Consider the following 5,354-nt stretch of genomic DNA (forward strand, 5'->3'; position numbering starts at 1 on the left):
GATAAGACTAGAGAAAAGAAATGACGAAAGTACCCTTCTGTGCAAAACAAGAGCATAATTAACCTAATTTGTCATGTGTCACGGAGATAACACTAGAGAGAATAAATGACGAAAATAGCCTCAGGGCCCACATCAAAAGAAAAGGCATAGCAGAGAGGCTGAAAATCTGACCTTACAAAGAGAAGCCATGCAGTAAGAACCAATCCTCCAACAACCCAGGACACTTGTTCATTAATGGTTGTTGGAAGAGTTGTAAGAAGTTCTGAAACAAATGGATCATTAGGTTTGGGAATCACAATTGAATTAAAGGATGTATAAAAATTAAAGAACTCGCATAATAGAAAATTAGCGTTCACATGTCGGAATGATGTTAAAGAAGATTAGGGTTCACATGTCTGAATGTTGCTTCTATATACGAATAACTGAAGCAGAAGATGAGTCAGGGGTACCATGGAAGTTAAGTTCTACAAGGTGACCACCTCCTTCGCCTCTCGCTAGTCTTCCCGAATTCACACACATGCATTTCACTTCTTCACCTCCTTCACTTGTCCCCTCCAAGCTCAAAACCTACAAATATCTCAATGATATATCAATAAAATCTTCACACAACCATTTAAAAGATCTAATCCATTAGATACCTTCACAAAGTGTGTGAGGTCTGAAAGGACAATGAGAATGTCTGGAACCTTTGCAGCATTCCTGTAAGTAATCTACACCAAGCAGTCGGAGAAAAGGTTTGAATTGGTACACAGTTATTTTGAATTGTATACAACTTTCAATCTATCATATGAAGTATGAAAAATATGAACAATAGAAATGGAAGTTCAAAATCCTAACCAAAAATCCCAGATATATAACATTATGCCCTCCTGGTGCTTGTCCTCCTGACAACACAAATCCTATCTTCAAGGCATACCCCGATTCATTAGATTCACCTGGCACCAATATTGCTGATGGTTGCCCAAACAGGGATGGGAAAAGTTTTGCATTTTCATCTGAAAGCATTTGAACAAGCACAAATGAAGTCATAATCCTTCATCTTTACACTCAATCTGTGCAGGTGATCAGATGTGCAGGTGATCAGATTCACCTGGCACCAATATCTTTACACTCATCTTTACACATAACGTAATCAGTTAACATAGCCAGAAAAACACTTAAATTCTTGTTTATCCAATCCAGCAGTGACTGAATTACAAAGATTATTATCAATCCATCATTAAAAATACTCCGATCAATTGTGATCTTAGCATAAATAGTTTTGCTTTTACAGGGGTTGTAAATTCACTTTAGTATCAATATGAAGTGAGAAATACCTGGATTTCCGACAGCGGGGCTAGCGGGACCATCGACGATTTTGAAGGGGCTTCTGGAGCAAGCGACAAGTCCACAGGAGTGTCTTCCACGGGTGGGTACAGAGGATAAAAGTTGTTGTCACAAACGTAAAAATATTAAATTAAGAAAAAAGAAAAAAGGAAAATATTATTTGAATTTTGAAAACATGCCTGTGTCAACTCAGCAGATGGTTTGTTAGTGTATTCAAGCACTTCTTGATCCCACGTGACACTACATCCATAATATGTTATTTCAGGACATCCACACTACAACATCCTACTTTCACCAACATTTTTTTCACTTAGTTATTAAAATTTCTCAACTTACATTTTTAAATATCATCCAAATAACAACACTTACCTTATTTGCTGAGATCATTCATGGATTTGTAATGCAGGTTATCTGTCGATCTTGATCAACTATATTCATATCAAAAGCAGGCTGCACAATCAAAAGATACAATTCTAAAACTTCTTAGTCATCCAATACTTAGAGTAATTTACACTTTTGGTCCCTTTGTACAGACGATGTAAGGGCCTAAAGCAATAATCTGCTCAAAGATGATATGGATAGAACCCATATAGTAAACTTAAAGGGGTACTTTAGTAAATTGAAGAACAAGCTTTACACACCAATGATAGATCTGATGTTATATCAGATAAATCAGCAGGCTTGTTATCTTCATCCATAGCTTGTCTCTTCTTTTAAGGAATATTTTCATCATCAGGGACTGATAACGGTACATAATCAACAATTTTTGTTGTAGTTAAATAGTGCCCACTTAGATTATGTCCTTCAATGCCTACCACCTGTTGGATTACGTTTATGTTAAATGTTTTTTTAGTCAGTTTCCATTTCTTTCAACTCTCTACCTGGCCTGGGAAATAGCAAAACTGGTCCAGTTTCTGTAAGTCAAGGCACACACGTTGACCTCCAGAATGCTCAACTCTATTCAAAAAGGTAACAAAGGACAACAGTAAGGGCAAATATGTCTGAAAAGAGCATAAGGATTCAACAAATATTACCTGCTTTGAAGAATGATTGGTTTTTCCTTTAAACACCCTTCTTCTTCACACCAAATCATGCCAACAACAAATATACTTTTCTGATAGGGAATCAAGAGATGTAAATTGTGTTGTTGAATCTCTTCAAAGATGATAAAAAAGAAAAGAATAATTCTAATAAAATAGAGATAGGAATTACTTGGGAAGCAACCGATGGATCAACAGGTTCCTCATAAAGCTGAGATGCAACCATGGTTTTTGAATACTTCATGATTTTATCTTCAAGATAATTAAACTAAACTTCCAAAAACATTAAAGTTAATGATGTAAGCATAATCATGAGACAAAAATCAATCAAAATTAAGAGAATGCTACAATACCTTGTCTTCTAATTGATTAATCAAAGATAATAACAACTATAGTTGTAGAAAGCCTAATAGCTAGATCAAGCAGAACATCTGTGCCACCTTTTTTTAGCCTGGTTTGCATTTGTAACTGAATTTGAAACAAACAAAAGTAAAAATGCCATATGTTACTTATGAAAAATATATACACACACACAAGAATACGATTTCAATTTTCAACAAGAGAGACAAATTGATATGATTTGAATCTAAAGCTAACCTGGTTGTGATGAAGATGGGGATATTCCAACATCAAGAAGATCTTGAAGAAAATTGTGACCTGTCATCATGCTATTTGTATTTGGTGGAGGAGGTTCTTCTCCTCCTCCTAAATCAAGCAAGTCTACTAAAGGAGCAGCAGTTGTTTTAATAACTCCATTAGGAACACTACTTCCCATTGAAGTTGAAGGAATAGAAGTAGAACCGTTCCTCCTTCTACTGAAATTTGCTTCATCAAGAACCGGCATCCTTTCAACCAGTGCAAACCTTCACATACCATTACTAATTACTCACTTCAGTCTTTTGTATTAAATTATCAAAATTACTATCCACAGTTCCATACCTTATATTCTGATGCTTTTCAATTATAGAATCAAATTTTGTGGATCTTTGTTGCAGTTCAAGCAGAAGGCTTCTTTTAGATTGAACAAAGCCCTACAAAAAAAGTACAGTGAAACAGATCCCATATAGAATTTAGTTCCCTTGAGACGCCCGCCTTCGTTGTCTACATAATTCAGATCAGAGCCCTACAAAAAAGTAACGTAGACGTAAAATGACTGTTTTGCCCTTCATTTTTAATATTTTCATGATATATATATATATATATATATATATATATATATATATATAGGGTATTGAATTATATAGACCTTTTCATCCCATCCTGCAATCATTGTCCCAACAGACAAACCCATCCCACGGTAAGAATAGAGAATGTTGGCAAGCATCTTTGAAGCGCCAGTCACTGAAATCCTACTCTTGTTTTCCAATTCATGCAAACGACACTGAAATTAAAAAAAATACAAATATTGCGTAAAATATTTCAAAGTAGAAGGCTGTGATACGTAAAAAGGTGATTTTAATACCTTTTGTAAAAGAACCAAATACATATAAATCATAATGGGCACAAAAGAAAATACAATATTATTTCATGAAGTATAATCCATCTAGAAGATTTAGTTACAAAAAACGACTTTAGTTTTCAAGTGTCTACAATATTATGACATAACTGTGATCCATTTTGTGCTTTTTTATGGAGCAGGTATTTGTTCCCTGTATATGGTAGAGTAATCCATTTTTGACAATTATTTATTAAAGCAATGTAACAATTTGGATAACAAATAAGGGATGGAATAGGAATGAAATGCATATCTACCACATGAAAAAATGTTCAGATGTATGTGAAGTAAAAAAAAGAATGAATTTTGGTTAAGATTGAGCATGTATTTAAGTGATACAAGCAGATATAGTTATGATTAGATATATTTTAAGGCATACTCACTCCCACAAGATACTAACATTTGGTTTTCCTTCAAAATGCATGCAGACTCAACCAAATACAACATTAGGATTCATGTAGCAATCACACAATTTTGTTAGGTGTTTGTTCTGATCTGGATTTTTGTGAGATATATAAGTAAATAAATAGCTTTGTAAGATGATTTTTGAATAATTAGGATCATTTAAAATCCTAACAAGTGCGTTGAAAAACCTAGGAAGTCAATTGTTTAAAAAATTAACATCTTCAACGATAGATATAGAATCATGTTGACTCCATTTATCTAAATCACAATTAAAACCTAAAAGATGTCATCATTACTAGCAAGTTCCTGCTACTTCCTTGATCAATTAAGCGTTAATATAAATCAATTGAGAACATAAACAAACCTATATCAGTAATCGATGAATCAACTTACACATACACACTGAGATATATGTTCATACCTGGTTTGGATTGAAGAAGGCCATGGTTAGGGGAAGGAGTGAACATATAAAGCAAAAGATTTAGCCCGTTGGGAGGAATGCTCTATTCCATTTCTTCACATGCAATCACATTTTCAGCTTCATTCCCACCAATTTGCCTCTCAAAATTCAACCTCTCCTCATCTTCATGACCTAAAGTAGCATCAAACATATCGAACATATAAGAGAAATGAAAAAGACCCTCCTTGAAATGAGTCACAAAAAACACAGAACTGTAAGAGCGTTAGGTGATATTTTGTGAGCGAGAAACCCTAGTTCATCGATTTTTTCACATGAGTATTTCATGATGTTGTGGAAAATCGATCTAGTTCACGTTGGGAGAAGTATTCAAGTCATGAAAATGAAAAGAGGAGTGTTATGGTGGTACAATTACCTTAACAAAGATATCGTTCTTATGCTCCTTAATAACTCCAGCAAGTCGCTTAGGTATCAGATCCGAGTCGGAGGATTCAACACAAGCAGGTCAGTCTTTGCAAGTCTTGTAGCAGAGGAAAACGTGACGTTCGTAAGGATGGAGGGATCTAGAGAGATTCTCAGTGTACATATCCTGCCTTTGGAATCTGAACTTGACGTCATCATCGACAACTACAGCTTCAGTTGAGATATCAACGGTACCGTTCTCTGAAGC

General features: G+C 34.8%; 1 pseudogene; it reads right to left on the reverse strand.

Moving 5' to 3' along the window:
- Window positions 1-408: 408 nt before the first annotated feature.
- On the reverse strand, window positions 409-4,877 carry LOC145067736 (uncharacterized; annotated as a pseudogene).
- Between the last annotated feature and the right edge of the window lie 477 nt (window positions 4,878-5,354).

The sequence above is a fragment of the Lactuca serriola genome, chromosome 8 (assembly GCF_051521515.1).
Source record: "Lactuca serriola cultivar US96UC23 chromosome 8, Lser_US96UC23_V15, whole genome shotgun sequence".
In the NCBI taxonomy this organism is placed as follows: Eukaryota; Viridiplantae; Streptophyta; class Magnoliopsida; order Asterales; family Asteraceae; genus Lactuca; species Lactuca serriola.